The following is a 19,978-nucleotide window of genomic DNA, read 5'->3' as shown; positions in this document are numbered from 1 at the left end:
CGCCTTCAAATTCCAGACCTGATATAAAGGATTACAGCGAGCTATTGAAAATCAAAAGAACATCTTTTCAAGAACCGTAACCGCCTTCAAATTCCAGACCTGATATAAAGGATTACAGCGAGCTATTGAAAATCAAAAGAACATCTTTTCAAAAACCGTAACCGCCTTGTAAATCCGTCCAGTGTTACTTGTGTTATACTGGTAGAACGTTTCCAAGTCCGTCAGCGAGCTATTCAAAATCAAAAGAACTTCATTTCAAAAACCGTAACCGCCTTCGAATTCCAGACCTGATATAAAGGATTACAGCGAGGTATTCAAAATCAAAAGAACATCTTTTCAAAAACCGTAACCGCCTTCAAATTCCAGACCTGATATAAAGGATTACACCGAGGTATTCAAAATCAAAAGAACTTCATTTCAAAAACCGTAACCGCCTTCGAATTCCAGACCTGATATAAAGGATTACAGCGAGCTATTCAAAATCAAAAGAACATCTTTTCAAAAACCGTAACCGCCTTCAAATTCCAGACCTGATATAAAGGATTACACCGAGGTATTCAAAATCAAAAGAACATCTTTTCAAAAACCGTAACCGCCTTCAAATTCCAGATCTGATATAAAGGATTACAGCGAGCTATTCAAAATCAAAAGAACATCTTTTCAAAAACCGTAACCGCCTTCAAATTCCAGGCCCGATATAAAGGATTACAACGAGCTATTCAAAATCAAAAGAACATCTTTTCAAAAACCGTAACCGCCTTCAAATTCCAGACCTGATATAAAGGATTACACCGAGGTATTCAAAATCAAAAGAACATCTTTTCAAAAACCGTAACCGCCTTCAAATTCCAGACCTGATATAAAGGATTACAGCGAGCTATTCAAAATCAAAAGAACATCTTTTCAAAAACCGTAACCGCCTTCAAATTCCAGACCTGATATAAAGGATTACAACGAGCTATTCAAAATCAAAAGAACATCTTTTCAAAAACCGTAACCGCCTTCAAATTCCAGACCTGATATAAAGGATTACAGCGAGCTATTCAAAATCAAAAGAACATCTTTTCAAAAACCGTAACCGCCTTCAAATTCCAGACCTGATATAAAGGATTACAGCGAGCTATTCAAAATCAAAAGAACATCTTTTCAAAAACCGTAACCGCCTTCAAATTCCAGACCTGATATAAAGGATTACAGCGAGCTATTCAAAATCAAAAGAACATCTTTTCAAAAACCGTAACCGCCTTCAAATTCCAGACCTGATATAAAGGATTACAACGAGCTATTCAAAATCAAAAGAACATCTTTTCAAAAACCGTAACCGCCTTCAAATTCCAGACCTGATATAAAGGATTACAGCGAGCTATTCAAAATCAAAAGAACATCTTTTCAAAAACCGTAACCGCCTTCAAATTCCAGGCCCGATATAAAGGATTACAACGAGCTATTCAAAATCAAAAGAACATCTTTTCAAAAACCGTAACCGCCTTCGAATTCCAGACCTGATATAAAGGATTACACCGAGGTATTCAAAATCAAAAGAACATCTTTTCAAAAACCGTAACCGCCTTCAAATTCCAGATCTGATATAAAGGATTACAGCGAGCTATTCAAAATCAAAAGAACATCTTTTCAAAAACCGTAACCGCCTTCAAATTCCAGATCTGATATAAAGGATTACAGCGAGCTATTCAAAATCAAAAGAACATCTTTTCAAAAACCGTAACCGCCTTCAAATTCCAGACCTGATATAAAGGATTACACCGAGGTATTCAAAATCAAAAGAACATCTTTTCAAAAACCGTAACCGCCTTCAAATTCCAGATCTGATATAAAGGATTACAGCGAGCTATTCAAAATCAAAAGAACATCTTTTCAAAAACCGTAACCGCCTTCAAATTCCAGATCTGATATAAAGGATTACAGCGAGCTATTCAAAATCAAAAGAACATCTTTTCAAAAACCGTAACCGCCTTCAAATTCCAGACCTGATATAAAGGATTACACCGAGGTATTCAAAATCAAAAGAACATCTTTTCAAAAACCGTAACCGCCTTCAAATTCCAGATCTGATATAAAGGATTACAGCGAGCTATTCAAAATCAAAAGAACATCTTTTCAAAAACCGTAACCGCCTTCAAATTCCAGATCTGATATAAAGGATTACAGCGAGCTATTCAAAATCAAAAGAACATCTTTTCAAAAACCGTAACCGCCTTCAAATTCCAGGCCCGATATAAAGGATTACAACGAGCTATTCAAAATCAAAAGAACTTCTTTTTAAAAACCGTAACTGCCTACAACCTCCAGGTCTGATTGAATCACGTATTGATATAAAAAACACAAAGGTTCATTATCGTTTCCATTCATTATCAGTGACTATTCAAAATCAAAAGAACTTCTATTGAATGCTCATACCCTCCTTGAAATTCCAGGTTGTGATTAAAACATGTAGTGGTATTGAAAAGCACAAAGGCTTATCCTTTCCATTCAATTTCAGTGACCTAATTCAAAATCAAAATAATTTCTTTTCAAAGTCCTTAGCCGTCTTCAAATTTTAGGTCTGATTAAATCATGTAAGTTAAAGTATGAAGTTATCTTTTCCATTCAATTTCAACGACCCATTTCAAAATAACGGTACGGATTTGTATTCGCCCGACATGTACTCCAATTTCAAGTTATATTTATTACCTCTTGAGAATCGTTGTCTTGGTCCGCGTTCTCAATAGAACGAACAGCCGCCAAGAGTGGTTCATCAATCAAATTCATTGTTGATTTTGAGGACGCTGTCAAACTGAATTTTATGACGCTGCAGTTTTGATAATCGATAATCGATTTTGTGAATAATAAGTGCGCGTCTCCACGTGCTCGAGCACAAAATTAAAAGAACTGGGGAAAGCATGTTGGACCATTGACTTTTATTAATGTGGTGGCTCCTAAAAGAGCCGTTTGGTTCTTACCTACATAAAGTCTGTAGGATTTTAAAAGGTGGCCATACCTTGCTTTCTCTGCTTCAAGAAGACGTGATAAGCTCTGGAGAACGGATACGCCGTAATGACGCGGAATTTGTGGCCGTACGATTCCTTCCATGAGAAATAAACGCAAATCTCGTCCGTGGGATAACCCCACGGACAGACTCCGATGACTTTCTTCATTTTGAATACGTACATGTAATAGTGGCCATGTCCCGTCTTGTAACCTTCTTCGACGATTTCATAATCGTCACCAGCGACGAAAGTTTTCCTCGCCAGAAAGGCCACAGTTGACGTTAAATTAAACGTCCGCAGGAATTTGGATGCACCGGAAGTCCACTGCAAAACTGCTGGGGTTTATCGATCGATGGCACACTACTGAGGCCATGCTGCGCAGACCCAGAAAAAAATTAGCAAATTTTGTTTTTTTTTATTTTACAAGAAGACACATGGCTTAAGGTTCCAGGCAGATAGTGCAACTGGCAAATAAGAAATCATCATGGGCAATTTTAAACCAATTGTGCGTGTTCATTGTTTTTAAAAGTGCTTTCACGGCGTTGTTTGTATGAAGACGTGATTGATCATCGCAGTGAAACGCACAACTTAAGCAGTTGTGAAATTAAAGCCTGAAAAAAAATTCAGACCAGAACGGGATTTGAATCCATGGCCTCTGCCATATCGGTGCAGTGCTCTACCAACTGAGCTATATATCAAGCCAATTGGGAACTGGCCACATTGTGAGTTTGTAATATACCGTAGATATTGAAGAATACAAATGAATATATGAAATTCACATATTTGGACTGCGGAGAATGTTATGAACACATGATTGATCATCAGGCTTTATTTAATTTCACAACTGCTTAAATTGTGTGTATAACTGCGATGATCAATCATGTCTACATATCCGATATTTCGTCCTTACCGAGCCTCTTCGTAGGTTACTCAGTCCTTAAATTCTCAACCAACTGCTGTGCGTGTACCTTTGATTAACATCCATACTTGTCTATATGGTAGTGTGACTTTAGATCACTTTTCCTTGCCTCCCCCTAACCTACGCACATACAAATATACCATCATAATTAAAGTGACAAATACTGCAGTGTACAATGAAATGTCGTCTGTCTCACGATGCTGTCACCAATGACCCAATCGCCTGATGAAGACTAGCAGCGCGCATTCGAAACATCGCTATAACATCACAACTGATCACATCGTAAGAACGATGATAAGGATGATACTTTGGTACTACTAAATATTTCAGATGTGCCATTTTTAAACGTTAACTTTTTACAGTTTTAATCTGATGCAAATTCATTTAAAAGCTTCATCACTAAAGCTGGAAGCATTTATTCGCAACTCCCTCTGCTTCTTTTTAACTTGCGTTTACTAGCGTTACAAAGAAAAAATTTAGTCTGGAAAGTCGCTGACTTTCGCACACATTGCGTGCCTTCTCTTGCATGCCTGTAATTGGGCTAAAATATTCCCAATTTCTCGTGTTGACGAATTTGGAGACGATGTCTCACTAAGAGCCTGTCTAAGTTTTACGCGGGATGCCTGAAGGCATTACGCGTGATCAGTTTAATTCTTTGTGTACCGCTTCTTGGAATACACGGACACTGAAGCATAGATTCCCGTTAATTCATCCAGTGTTATCCTCCATTGAGTGCGCAAATTTCACCTGGAGCCGATTATAAGGTACTGTGTGTCCCTCAGTTGATATCTCATTAAGCTAAACTAGCAGTCAGTTGTACTTTCTTGACGTTCATAGCATGTTTCGGAGATTCGGAGTTAATCAACTGATAAATTTTAAACTGTGACTGCTTACATTCTGATGTTGGCGTTCTTGCCAGGCAGTATAATTTATCAACGTTATTGTCAATGTATGTTACGAATTCTCTGAAGTTATTGTATGTAGTTCAATTCTTATGTCAAGGTAAGTGGCAACTTGAAAAAGACTAGTAACTTCATAATCAAAAAAGGCTGCGAAACGCGGGTTCAAAAATGCTTTCCACTTCTAACAAAAGACTTAGCCAGTTTTGCATTTGTGCTGAAGCGAAAAAGAATGGGAAAACTGGGCAAATGTTTAGTTCGAAAGGATGAATTTATATGAAAGTCTCACGCTCTATCAGTTTTATCGAGCAGATAGTAAGTTTCGCCTACCGAAGTACTTTCACTTTTGATCTTACATAGTCATAATACATTGTTAACAAAAGCGTTCTGTGGGTCTTGTGTTCTTGGGTTCTTGTATCGAGCCTCGCTGATGCAAAACGTGTTAGGCAGCCAGACATCAGAAAATTACTCGAGAATTTGACAACTTCTCTGACTCACATATTGAGTTGGATAGACTTTTTTTCACTGGGTACATTTAGAAGACCGCCAAGTTCAGATTTTTGGAATTATAGTCACGATTGAAAATCGACTCAACAATTTCGATTTCGAGTCTTTTCACTTAAGCAACAATGAGCTGTCTGGTGACAGACCAATGTAATTATCTAGCCATGCATGTAGCTTATGGAGGTGCATTGTTTCGATGGACATAAGTGTTGCAAGGTATCCCGACGTGCCGAGCAAACATCCCTTCGAGAGTTAGTAGCAATGCTTTCAGTCTCTGAATGATACGGAAACTGCGATTAGTACTGGCAATGTGGACCAGCCTGGTCCGAGTGCGACTTTAGTCTTAGGTTTTATGCAGGATGCCTGAAGGCGTTACTCGTAATCAGTTTGTTCCCCCGGGGGAGGTACTTTGGGAATTTCTGGGTGGGGATGTGCCGCTGGGACCATGGAACCCTTAGCCTATACCAGAGCTAGTTCAGCTGAATTTTGCTACCCTATACTAGAGTAAACTCCCCAAATCCCCCATCTATCGACACTGTTGAGGCTGATTTGCGTAAATTTAAACTTGCTGATTTGATTTTTTTTTTATATTTTTGAGTGGCAATTCCTGGTTTCCTTAGTCTAGATAAAATCTTCAACCAACTAGTCAGTTTTGTGAAAAATGATACCCTATTCTAGACCCAAACGCTCTGATTTATATACCCTATCCTAGAGTAAACTGCTTGAAAACCATACCCTTCACAGCGGCACATACCTATATAGCCCGTATATGGCAGTGCCCCTCCCCCGGGTTTGTTCCATTCGTTATGCACGACGTACAATCTGCTTTCCATAGATTCCGTCAAGTCATGTAGTTTCATCGTGAATTGGGTGCGCAGGTTTGACCTGGAGTGGATTAAGGTACCGTATATCTCTCATTTGATGTCTCATAAAGACAAATTAGCGGTAAATTGCTCTTTTTCCCGACTTTCTTGACGTTAATTTACACCATGGTTAAGAGGTTCGGAGTTAATCAAGTGATCAATAAACAACTACTCTTTACACTTGTTGGCGTTCTTCCAATCCGTAGATACACGTACTGTCTCCTTTGTAGTTATCGTATCTTGTTTAACAATTTGATCAAATTTAGAGACAACATGAAAAAGAATGGAACTTCATAATCAACTAATACTGCGTAATGCAGGTTTAGGAATGCTTTCCACGGCCAATGAATTCCATTCAAACGTCTCCAGTTTTGGCAGTGCCTTGAAGAGAAGGAGATTCCGAATTCATAAAGATGGCAAACGAAAACTGAGCTAAAGTCAACCTTCACAGTCCGGTTGTTCAAAAGAGGGTTAAATAAACCTTGGATTAGAGTTAATCTGTAGAATTCTCTAACCAAGGTGAAACTTTGTTGAAAGCAGGGTTTGTGCGTTGGTTCGTTATTCTTGGCTAACTCGAGAAATGTCAGAAATCAAATTTCAGAGAAATTAGTTCGCGATTTTCAGATTTCCATACACGCACTTTAATTACTTGCGCAATCATAATTTGGCGCCATTTCAACATCGAAAAATGTAAAGTACCTTTTCTCGACGCCTAATTTTAAGATCTCTTTTTCTGGAAAGTTGTTTGTTATGTCTCGCAAAACAATTGATAGCATGCATACATTTATTCATCGGGTAAAATGATAATAGCGGAGCTTCAGCGCGCGAAGCGCGCCAGCGAAGCACCATGGGTAAGTAAAATTGGTAAGCCATCAAGTCGAGAAAATTTGGTTATGACGTCAGCGTACGAGCGAGCGAGCGAACGCCGTCCGTACAGACTCTGGGGGAAGGGGAGGGGCGTCTCGCGGTAGCCCTCACGGGGAAGCTAGGGAATGGCATCTGTTCTGGGCGGGATTTTTCCAGAAAAGTCAGGGGAAAAAAAAAACTTATTTCTATTTGTTATGTTAACAAACGATTGGAGGGGTTGATCTAACGTTTTCAATATAGGGTTTAACTGAAGCAGAACGTGAAAGAGAACGGCAGAGAGCAAGGATTGACAGCCAAAGAAGTGGCGAAGAAGATCGCGAAAGAGCGGGCCAGGGCTACAAAGGAGGCGAGATAGTACTGAACAGTGCTGTGAATTAGATCGAGTTAGGGCTAGAGAAAGGATATGAAATAATACCGAACAATGCCGTGAGGTAGAGCGAACGACGGCTATAGAAAAGAGCTGGAATACCCGAAAAACTTACTCAGAAGACTACACAACTTCGCGCGTCGAGATGTGCAGCCGCGCAAGAAGTCACATGATTTCATCAGGTGATCAACAAGAGAAATCAAACGTGTTTCTTGTGTTTAGAGGAAAAAACACAGCGGGAAAAGAGTAGTTGATTCGTTGATCTATCGAAAAGATTAGTTCAGTTCAGTCTTCGCAACTTTTGCTGGAAGTTTCTGCCTATAGGATTCAAACTGAAGTGAACTACCAAATTGTGGTAAGCGACTTTTCACATAGAAACTTTCGTGTTTTCCATAAAAATTATGTAGTTGCTTCGGCAAGATAAGCTTAGAAGTTAAGCTTATATCTTCAATAGGAGTTTTAAAGTCTCCCTGATTATCTGATTTGGAACCATACTGGGAGAAATTTGATAAATTTCAAACAATAAGACTAGAGTCGTTGTTGAATATAAAGTTGCATACTGTAAACAAACAAGCTTAGTTTTCTGTTGTTTTTCGTCGTATACCGATAACCTCACGTCTAAAAGTAATAGAACTGTATTTGTAAATACTGCCAGCCGAGTTTTGAAGTTTTCTTTGTGTTAGTAAGGACAGCCGCTTTGTAGACTGCTATAATTTATTCTTCTGTTTACCTTGAGAAGAAGGAAAACCATCGATTTGCTACCCTTGACAGCTTTTGACGCTCGTATGTTGTCGTGCATACTGCGTTTACAAATTATGGAGACTTCCTCGTTTTGTTTGGTTAATTTATTGGGTTTAGTGAAATGTTTGGCTGAATTTCTTTTAAGGTTATTGGTAAAAGCCTGGTAAAGCCACGGCCGAAAAAAGGACTGCAAAGCCGTCGGCGAAAATAATATTCAAATTACGCTTTGGCGCGAATAATTATTAAACTTGAACACCGCAAGTCTTTGAGATTTTGGACGTTTTCCGTCTTCTAAATGCATTTGTTGGCTTTAACTGGAATGATAATAAATCTTAAACGAATTTTCTGTAACATTTCTGGTATCCTTCGTTTGATTCAGGTGTAGTGATACCCATATTGTGTTTATGTAGTTTTCCTCGGTTTTGTTGTTGTTGTTGAAAAGTCGAGTGGATGATTAGTATTACACTAGGCTTGCTGGTGCAGCAAGTATGGAATATAATTTTTCGAAATAGTAAATCCATACACTCTTCTGAAACGTGGTAAACTGCTAACAGCACCTCCATATTCCCCTTTTGCCCATGAACATGAACTATTTTTTCTACATCAATCAGTGACCCTGCATGCAGAGAAAGCTCTACACAGAGACGATTCCATTGGTGCCACTGCATTTGGGGATACATGGTCCCTATTTTTCAATTTTTTGGGGGCTTTTCGTGTTCAACTTTGGTGCATGTAGGATATATTTTTTATCCATTTAGCTGTAATTTTACTGATGTCTTAATTAAACATATCTTGGATGTGGTTGACCAAATGCACATATGCATCAAAACCTCCGAGTGTGTTCAATTGTCTACATGTAGTGAAGGCAAAATATGTGTAGATGCTATAACTTACTTATAGCTTACTGATTAATTTTTGACATAATTTTACTACAAAATTATATATTTGATGGGGTCACCCAGTAGTTAACAGTCCCTGTAGTCCACAATCTTCATGGAGAAAAAAAAAACATCAATTATTGAAGTTGAATTATAAAATTATTAATGGTAGCCCACATGTAAGTATTCATCCACAAAGTGTTATTTTTACCATTAATGCCAGGGGGAGTTTTTCATTGTGAATGTTGCAATGTTGCAGTGGATCTCATTATATTCCTGTATGCTGTTCTTAACACTGTACAGCTGTCATACCTTTAACCGTATCTTTTTACAGTCACTTTTGGGAAGTGTCTTAAGGCTATGTAGAATTCCAGTATTTTTTAAAAGGTAGACAGTATTAATAGCATATTTTATGAAAAAAAAAAATGAACTATTGATGGATGTACAGCATGAAGGCAAATAGCAATGCACGATTATGTTACAAAATACATGTACAAATTCATGCCACCACTGAGTAAATTGTAAACAGTGTAATATTTAGATTTAGCCAAGCCTAAAAGTGGAGCTCCTGGGCCAGGTTGCTCAAAGCCCAAGTAAGCTAACCCAGGATTTTGATGTGAGTTTTGTAACTTTGAGGTTTTTTTTCTGTTTATAATGTCTGGCCTTCTGTTTTGAGTTCCAATAATCTCAAACTACGTAAAACATAAGCAGTGAAAAACATTAGTATACCTTCTGAACAACCCGGCCCTGATCAAGAAGTTAACCTAGCTTGAGCCCACGATCCAATAGAAAACCAGCACTTTGTCAGCGGTCAACTTTTTAAAAAACAGGTGACCTTGATGAGCTCTTAACCTGAGCCCGTGATATGGTCACATAATACTGGTCAGCAGATACCTTGTTTTGACAGCTGTCAATTGACCATGACATGGATGTCCAATATCATACATGTATGATTAAACTATGGCTGCCATGTTCCGCGGCGTTGGCTTTGTTGGGCACACCTGCCATAATCCACACTGCTAGACATGTTGACCATGAAAAAATAGTTCTATGGTTTTCTATTTGTATGCGTGCATGTGGTTCTGTTTCTATAGTTATGGGACTCCGCTTGGTGGCGGCCCCTGGGAGCTCTGCTATAAAGGTGGCTGTGTCATATACTGTTTCACATGAAATGGAAAGAAGCAATAAGTTCATGGTTTAAGGTTACTGTATACCTTGAGAGGTGTTTTGCATCCAAGAGAAGTAATGCTCCCCTTTCACACTGTACTGTAGCTACCTAAACTCCTATATCAAATTAAAGCTTATAGAGCTGGTTATCAAATGAGACCAAGAATTTTGAAATAAAATGGATTATTCAGTTATCCAGGCCCCCTAAGGGGAATGTCCAAATCACCTTTAGAAAGCTACAGGTCAATGCAATTTTTTTGCTAATTTAATATGTTACTCAGATTCTAGACCCAAAGTGCTTAAACATTACAATATGTCTGCATTTTGCCATATTCAATTTCAGTGAACATAAAAGCTACAGAACAATTTTGAAATAGGATTAAAAAAATATATGAAGTGATTGTACAAAAATCACTCTTGGGAAAAAAAAAAATTCAAAATAAAATATCCCCTGACATGTTTTTGTTGTTTACATGTCAAATTAGCTACATCGCTTAGATGCAGGCACATGGTAACCCTAAAGACACAGCATTTACGACAGAGTGATTCTAAACTAAATCCTTATTCTAGATCTAGACTACACAATTATATCATGGTCACTCAAGACTGCATAACCTTCGTGATCTAAAGGCAAGGACAAGATCAGATCTACTGACTTTTTCAAAAAGAGGAAGCTTGGGATTGCATAACCCCAGATATGCATGTTTGCCAAGATGACTTGACATCCCAATTTGTTTATATTTTGTTTTTGTTTTTTAAACCAGCACATTCAATGCAGACCGAGGACAACAAAAGAAAAGCCACTAACTGGAATGCAAACAGTTTTAAGACCTAAATGGAAGATCAACATGTCTATAATTATTTGGACCAGGACAATAAACGTAAACTGAGAAGAACGTTGAAGCCACTAGATGGAATGCAAACAATTCATAGACACTACAAAAGTGTTACTCTTTTCTTTTCAGTCCAGACTGAAGTGTCATCATGTTCAAGATCATATATTTCATGAAAAGGTTGCAAGGATCATATTTGAAATAATTTTCCTAATAGGCCTATTGCAATAGTGGATGACATCACCCCAGCAAAGACAGGAAGATCTTCCAGTGTCATTTGTTGATTGCAATTATACAAAGTAAGTAAGAGAGATACCAAGTAAGAGAGACATGCTAATTAACCTTTGACAATCCTACCTGCAAGACATCTCAGAAGACTTGCATGAACTCTTCAGATCACATGAAATACATCAAATTAATGGTTCTTGATCCTTCTCAAACAGTACTCAACAATCAATGACACAAGATGCAACTATGGTACTGACAAACATGATGCCTGTGCTAACCTTTCATGAAAGCATATACATTGCTGATGAAAACTTTAAATAAGCATAAAAGCAAATGACTTTTAATTAATTTAATTAGGAAAAAAGTAGACAGAGTTCTAGAGCTGGTATTCTTGGTTTGCACTGTCACACAAAAATTAATTCGAATTGACCATTCAGTGGATAAATTCAAGACATTGTGATATTATAGGAGATAAATAAAGAAGACACCTTTCCAAGTTTTAGCTCTACAGGCTGTGCATCTTCCCAAGCTTCAGATATTTGTTGAAATATTTTGCTCAAATTTACAGAGCCCAGTATGAAACTGCCATGTTGGTGTACCTCCATTGTACACCAACATTGCAGCAGGCAAATGTTGTAAACATCTGGAAGTTACTTTGGATATCTAGGTGGCTGATTAACTGAACTGAACAAGCAAACATCTAAATATTAAGCACTTTTCCTAATACTTTAACTTCTAAAAAGGCGAAAAGCCACAAGATAAGTAAATATTTTTTGAAAAATGCTTTTGTAGCTTCATGTTACGCACCACCACAACTCTGAAATTCAAAATGTGCTTGTTTCCAGACAAAGTAAGTTATTAAGGTGAAAAGTTGTCAAAAGATATAAATACACCCCTCTTATGCCTGATGAGGATAAAAACTGTAACTGGTGACTCTTTAGTTTTTGGATTTTAGAAAATGATCATGTCATGTGCAAATGAAGATTATCCTTGAGGTCAGATTGGGTAAGATTTGAGTCCTAGATTGAATGGTTTTTTTAGCATGAACATCTCAATATTGATTTTATTTCAAACAAATTAGAACCTGGAAGTTCACTAAATAGCTTAATTATTTAAGTACCTGTATTACCTGTAAGGCTTATAAGTTAAGGGAAAACAGCAAGTTCAACTCCTTCTACATGTACATGGGGGAGTTGTTTGACTCAAGAAAATAGCTTTTAGCTTCTGAACTTATTAGCTTGCAAAGAAAGTCATGTCTGATAGCACAAAGCCTAGCAGTTCCTTGGGAAATTCTTTGAGGAAATTCAAACTACAGAAGTACTGTGAGAGATTAAATTTTGGGGGGCTAGCGAGAATGACTTTTAGACAAGTACATCATAGTTACAGGTTACTGCTCGAGGATAGACCAAAAAATTGGTTTTCATTTCTCCACACCCTGCTTATACTTTAACTTAGTTATACTTTGCGAGATGGTGCAAACCGTTCCAGCAGAAGTGAAGAGCACTAATTGTATCTTCAAGTTAGATAAAAAATCTCCACCTTTACACAAGGGTACACTTATCTATTAACTTTTGATATTTTTGGGGGAGATATGGTAGAGATTTAGGGACTGAGTAAACAAAGGATATAATAATTAATTATAATGCTGTCTTTCTGCTTAAGGAGGCAATAAGAATGTCACCAAGCACAGGAGACAGTTTTGTTACATGATCAAAATTTCCATTACATTGAAAATGCATGCTCTTTTGTCAATGATCAAATCTACAGGTGGATATACACAACTTCTCCCACTTCATATGAATGTTCTAAATATAATGGGTGACACCTTAGAATGTCTGAAAAATTAACTACCCTGAAAATTGATGCTTGAAGTACAAACAGCCCTATGCATTTTAAGCTTGCTTGCCAATAGGAGAGGAGTGATGTGAGTAAACAATTGAAAATCTTTTATGTTGTACTTTCTGGTTGTGACTCCTGCAAGTCAAAACTACATAAGACAGAAATACCACTAACAGCTTACTTGTTAGGGGTTCAAGCAAAGTTTCCCAATAATGTATTCTTAAAACGCAGGAAACACTATTTTTTAAAGAAATACTTAGTGCAGTCAAACTCACAAAACCGTGAACACCTAAAATATGCCTGGAATGTTTATTGTGTAATAACCAATCACAATTGAGATCTCAAACCACATAAACCACAGGACAAGGATGTATTGCATAGGTCATGGAACTATAAATTCATGTATAGTTTTAGTTTTCGCTTTGTCCCAGGATAAACACTCTGTCTTTACATATTACTGAAAGTCCAAATAATTGCTATCCTTTTGTATCAAGAACCACATCCAGTATTTTAATAGTTTGTGGGATTTTGAAAAACAAGAATCCCCCGAGGCTTACAGTTACTCAAGTGAAGCGATGGTTAATTTGACACAGCTATAAAAAGGGATGAATAGAAATTTAAAATTTTGGTGGTTTCGCTAACCTTGGTATCATCTTTGGTTAAACTAGCAACTCAGTTTGCTCTCCAATAACTGCAAAGGTACCATGCACTTCAATTGTACAATTTTATAACAGTGGTTGGCCTTTTTAGGGACAACACATTTTAGTACATTGGCCAAAATACAAATAGTCCAAAAACGAAGAACAGTCTGGAAAGTAAATTTAACAAAGCCTGCAATGATTACAGAATGATTAAGCCTTATTATTGTTTTAGTCAAGCAACACATACTTAGTATAAGCTTTTGCTGACAAGGATAGTACAAATCTGGAATGATATTCCCACAACTCTGGTTACCGTTGTACTATCTAGTGAAACCACAACCTGCATGCCTCTTGTACGATTTGTTTGTCAAATAGAACCAATAAATTGTATCCATTTTAGCATTCTGCAAACAGAATATAAATGGACATAAATAAATAAACAAATTAATTATTCAAAATTATTCCATTAAATTACTGTAACTAACATAATAGCCACCTAATTTGTTATAAACTACAACTAGATTCTAACCTGGGACCTACAGAAATTTGATTACCTATGATATTTTGAACTTTAACACCCAACATTTAAGTACATTGTATATGGGAGTAGACTCTTTTTCCTTTATGTTCTAAAGATACTAATTTATGCACTGCATCATTTACTCTGTACTGATGATACTGCTTACAAAATTCCAACAGTTTAGCTGTTCTATATATTTAAATGATTCTGTGGTTATTTTATGAAAGGGCCTGTACGGTCGAATATTCCTGGATGGCCTATGTAATTTAGTAATGTACAAAGATGTTCCGATTTCACTTCCACTTTGCTGGCAATCAAATTGAAAATCGTCAGTGTAAAACGCAGACTGTGGACTGCAAACCGGGGTAAAATGCAGACTGAGAGTAAAATGCAGACTGCAGACTACAGACTTCATAAGTACATATCGTTTTACAATAATAATATCAGGCGCTGGTCTTAAACATGATTATTCAGGCTAATTGCAGTGAAAGACTGTACTCCGGTCAGCTGAGTCGCGCTCCGGTTAGACTGAATATCACTCCAGCTGGCCTGGATATCACTTAGGTTAGCCTCCAGTTAGCCTGTTTTCGCTTAGGACTCAATGGTCAGTCTACATTTTAGTCTGTAGTTTGCAGTCCCCAGTCTGCGTTTTACACTGACCGAATCAAAAATCTAGTGTAAAATAAGCTTACTTAGACTGTAACATTGTAATCAACCCTAAAGACTACCACTATCAACAATGAAAAATATCAGATGACTTACCTCTTAATCTTTTCAAGAAAGTACCTATTCTTGTGTCAACATTTCATGGCGTTCAACTTCGAATTTTTCTGTTGCGGATCTTGTTAGACCTTTCGTGAACACGTTGCTTATGATCTGACATGTTTATAACTGAGCGTTAATTTTTCCGATACCTAATAAAGAGGAAAAATCACTTGAAACCTAAAAACTCTGATCAAAATGGTTAAATCCGATGTGTTTTGCAGGGTTATATACTTGCCACGAGCGGCGAATTAAGGTCTTGTTCCCAGTGTTCCTCGGCCCCTCTCGAAAGGGGAAAATCCGCTGAGTGCAGGCGCAGGGCTACGTCAAGGGCGACCAACACAGCGGTCAAACGTCTGCGCATGTGCGAGCTATGGGGCAACTAAAGGCGGCCAAAATATTTTCATAACCTTGTTCTTTTCGTGGGTCATCGGCATCCTATAAATGACATTGTCCTCGTTATTTATGTATTTGTTTGTGTTTTAGCTTGTACAACGAGAGCTAAGAGAAATAAGAGTTAAAACTTGTTCTACCTTCTGCTTGTTGCAGGTCTTTCCTTTCCGCGGTTTGTATTTTCCGTGCTTCTTGAATTTTTTGTCCGCCTCGACTTTGCATTTAGTACACCAGTTTGTCCAAGGTTTGTAGTTTAGAAAAGATTTTCCCACCTGGTCAAAGACCTGGTACAGGCGGTTTGGGATCGGTATTTTGGCCAGCTATGCCCCCATGACGATGGACATGAACATCGTTTGTAGTTCGATTCATCTCGTTCCTGTGCTCCAGACAAATCCAGGATGCGGACGGAATCCTCCCAGTCCTTGCCAAGATTTTTCCAGCTCGTCTGTGCGAAGCCGAATCAGTGCAATTGTTTTTTTCTTCTCCAGTTTTTTCTCGTTTTACACACCGCTTGTCGTCCGTTTCCGGCGTCACGCATCGTGTGATTAATAAAAACAAACAAATGTATACTACGCCGTCGGCTCGTAGCATGACACGGGTTTTCAAGACATAAACTTTTTTGGTAAAGCTTAAAACAAAATGGTAAATCAACAGAATACCGGTAACTTAATTAACTTTGTGCCTGAAAAGTCTTAAGTTTTCCTTTTACCTACTTTCTTTTCCTTTTACAGATTTCTATGAACTTTTCATTTTTTTTTTTTCGTAAATTTTGCGTGACACCGGTTGTTTTCCATGTTTTCCTTTAAATTTTTGCGCGGGAAATTGGCGCGCGGCTGCCAAAACTGCACCCATTTTTCCCACGGTTTTCGGTATAGCATGCGTGGGGCCCCACACACGAGGAATGTGTTCAATACAGAAAAACCCTTTCTCTGTTCTTCTCACACGTTGATTTATTTGGTGCATACAATTCAGCCCAATAGCCCTTTAAGTTTAATGCTTAGCTTTTTTTATTTGCATTACAATGTAATCCAACGCGGATGCCATGCAAGTTGGATTATAAACAATTTATTGGCTGAGGTTTTTGTGATGTTCGGAATAATCAAGGGGGAGGTAAGTGAAGCTGATAACACTAACCGAACCCTTGATTATTTCGGATATCACAAAAACCGAATCTAATAATTGTTTTCTTATACACTGATTTAAAGAAAATAACGACAAACGCATTATCGCACCGAACACAGTTTATTTTCGACAAGCCATGTTCTTACTTCGCTGTCCGTGAACTTGACGTTACTCTTGAAAATCATGCATGGCGCGCGCAACCTACAGATTATTCACTAATCTGCTAGCAGATTAGTGGAAAATCTGTAGGTTGCGCTGTTTCCCAGAATTAACTGTAGTTTTTTTTTTTTAGCCAATGAGAAGACAGATGGTGACAACAATGTACAATGATTTTAACTATTAACAACATCCAATTAAATAACTGAGGAGCTCCGCTTTTAGGCCTGGCTAAATCTATATATTAATATTCCGTGTTGACGAATTTGGAGACGACGACTTACTGAGAGCCTGTCTAAGTTTTATGCAGGCTGCCCGAAGGTGTTACGCGTAATCGATTGGTTCCATTCATGTGGAACGCTTCTTGAAATGCACTCCGACACATAGATTCCCATAAAATCATTTAGTTTTATCGTCAATTGAGCGCACAATTTTTACCTAGAGTCCAGAAAGGTACTGTTTGTTCCTCATTTGATGTCTCTTGAAAAATTAGCGAGCAATTGTCCTTTTTTAAGGGTTCCCTTTGGTTTGTAGCATGTTTGCGGAGTTAATCAACTGATAAGACAATACTTATTGTTTATAGTCTGCTTTCAATGTTGGCGTTGTTACAGAATCAGTAGTTTGTCAATCTTGTTTCAATGTATGTATTAGTGACAATTAATTTGAAAAACACTGGTAACTTGATAATCACCAAGCGCTTTGGAATGCATGCTTTCCAATGCTGATGTTACAACATTGAGACTTCGTCTATTTTTCCATCAGTTGTGTCGAGTTCGAGGAGGAGCAAAATTCGAATTCACAAAGTTGGTAAGCAAGAACTGATCAAAAGTATAGTTTAACAAGGTAAGCTTTGCAAAATTAACTATCTGTTTTATTTAGCGGGTAGTAAGTTTTCCCTTACTGAAGCACTTTCACTTTTGCTTTTCCATACTTATAATACAATGTACAAAAAGCCAGCCCGGTGGGTTGCAGAGATTTGAATCGAGAATAGCTTATTAAAAAGCGCATAAGTCGGGGCACAAACCTATTATTTCGGACTTTTGTAACGCTGGCATGGTCAGTAATGAAATGTGTATAAAATTAAGGAATAGTGAAAATGGACAAGAAATGCAGCTCATTTAACTATGAACAGAAAGGAAATTTAATATTTAGTAGTGAGTGTCATCTATTTCTAGTGATGATTTTTCACATTCGCCAAGAGATATTTTACGCACTTTGTATTAAGGTTACCGTATACCTTCAGGGGTGTCTCGCGTCCAAGCGATGTAGCGCGTCCGGTTTAAGCTGTAGATACCTAAGCCCCTATATCAAATTAAAGCTTAAAGAGCTGGCTATCAAACCATACTAAAAATTTTGAAATAAAATGAATTGCCAATTTTTTCACGGCCACTAAATGCAAGCGTGCTAATCACCTTTTGGAAGCTACAAGTCAAAGCGAATTTTGTTTTTCGCCAATTTATATTTTTCCTCGGTTTCAGGACAAAAAGCGCTAAAAAAGCGTGTCTGCGTTTTTCCATATTCAATTGTAGTAAAAAGTTACAGAACATTTTCGAAATAGGATTTAAAAAATGTGAAGTGATCGTACAAAAATCGCTCTCGGAGAAAAAATATTTCGAAATAAACAATTCGCAGACACGTTTTTGTTTTTTATATGTTAATCTAGCTACTGTCCAAATTTGAGGGCAAACAAACAAATTCCGTTTGAGTTGTAACTCTTTAAAGTGTCTGTTTCAAGCGAAAAAATTTATCCGAGAAAACAGCGCTAAGAAAAATATCTTGCTTCGCAAACAAACTCCGCCCACAAACGCCTTCAACTGGGTTCTCAGATCACTGAGCCAATAAGCGCTTGGAAAATTTACTACCATTAACTCGCGGTGAAATTTACGCGTGAATCTGCAAAAAAACCTTGCGTTTCGCAATGCGCTCAAGGCGGAGAGATAATTTTTCTGCAGCTGGGTTTTTCTTGAAGCTGGTTTGGCAAAATGGGGAAGACGAAAAAGGATACGAACGCTAGAGTAGCTGGGCGACGAGAACAAACAAACGAAAGCGCGGCAGAGCAAATGTGCATGGATAATAATATTCCAATGGATCTCAATGAGTTGGACGATTCATCGGTATCGAACTCAACAAAAGAGTCACTGTAAACATCGCTGTTACCGCTGTCGAGTTCCCAAATTTTACACAACCTTTCTCTTCTCTTGACTCGATCTTTTTGCCCGCTTGATACGTCCGTAGCTTCATCCGCGCGGCCAACTTTCGCTTCTTCACTCATTGATGTATTTTCATTCATTGTGTGCTTTTTCGAACTGGTAAACGGAGTTTTCCGTGGTCCATGTTTACTTATAACTTAACAGAATTACATCTAATACGAAAAATGCTTGGATTAACAATGCTGATTAACTGAGTAGCCAGCCAATTCGTGGTATCCATATCAGTAATACTCCCGCGAAAGTAGTCTCGGTTGATTGCATACACTTCATAGGGCTGTCAATCAAGAGGGAACTTTTACTTCCGGCCATAACGTAAAACATCCATTTCTCCGCCAATATTAGGTTTTTTTCCAATTTTGTTTTCAGAAATTAGAGATAACTCTTCGACCATTAGTTTGAAACAAAAATCCAAATTTGAAGAAAATTGCCGATCTGAAGGTATACTGTAACCTTAAGCTACCGAAAGTCAAGAAAGTGGCGTCAGACCGCCAATTACGAGACTTCAGAAAATTATTCACACATTTGACAACTTCCTCTGGCTCACATATTGAGTTGGGTCGACCTTTTTCTGTAGGTGCATTGAGAGCGCCGTCCGTTGCAAACTGAAATGTACGAACATGCAGTTTTAAGCTTATTTTCGAGATTAGTGTGGAAATTGAATACAGTATTCGGCAATTTCAATTTCGAATCTAGATCACTTAAAGAATGCTGAATTGTCTTGTTCGGACCATTGTAATTATATGCAGCCATATTTGTGGGAGGCCCATTGTTTCACTGGGTATAATAAGTGCTGTAAGGTATCCAGCAATGACCAAACATCCCTTCGAGTGGGAATAGCAATGCTTCCAGTTAATGAATGATACGGAAACTATGATTGTGGACCAATTTGGTCCTTGTGCGACTTTAGTTTTAAGTTTTATATAAGATGCCCGAAGGCGTTACGTGATCAGTTTGTTCCATTCTCTCGAATTTCCTGTGAACCGTTTCTGAGAATGCACGCCGACGCATATTCCGCTTTCCATAAATTCACCGACATTGCGTCATTCAGTTTAATCGTATTAATCTAGCGGCAGAGTTTTCGC

General features: G+C 37.9%; 2 long non-coding RNA genes across 2 annotated transcripts; one reads left to right on the top strand and one right to left on the bottom strand.

Moving 5' to 3' along the window:
- The first annotated feature begins 4,535 nt into the window (after positions 1 to 4,535).
- Positions 4,536 to 17,826, top strand: LOC149098111 (uncharacterized). Its single transcript, XR_016203750.1, has 3 exons — positions 4,536 to 4,670; positions 6,145 to 6,209; positions 17,449 to 17,826. It is a non-coding gene; the product is annotated as an uncharacterized LOC149098111 (long non-coding RNA).
- Positions 13,274 to 15,260, bottom strand: LOC149098112 (uncharacterized). The gene is made up of 2 exons (XR_016203882.1): positions 15,016 to 15,260; positions 13,274 to 14,137 (listed from the first exon to the last, which is right to left on the bottom strand). It is a non-coding gene; the product is annotated as an uncharacterized LOC149098112 (long non-coding RNA).
- Positions 17,827 to 19,978: the final 2,152 nt, after the last annotated feature.

The sequence above is a fragment of the Orbicella faveolata genome, unplaced genomic scaffold (genome assembly GCF_042242905.1).
Source record: "Orbicella faveolata isolate gen_17 unplaced genomic scaffold, um_ofav_v1 contig_46, whole genome shotgun sequence".
Classification (NCBI taxonomy): domain Eukaryota; kingdom Metazoa; phylum Cnidaria; class Anthozoa; order Scleractinia; family Merulinidae; genus Orbicella; species Orbicella faveolata.
Note: the sequence above shows the minus strand (reverse complement) of the source record. Positions and strands in the feature narration are given on the sequence as shown.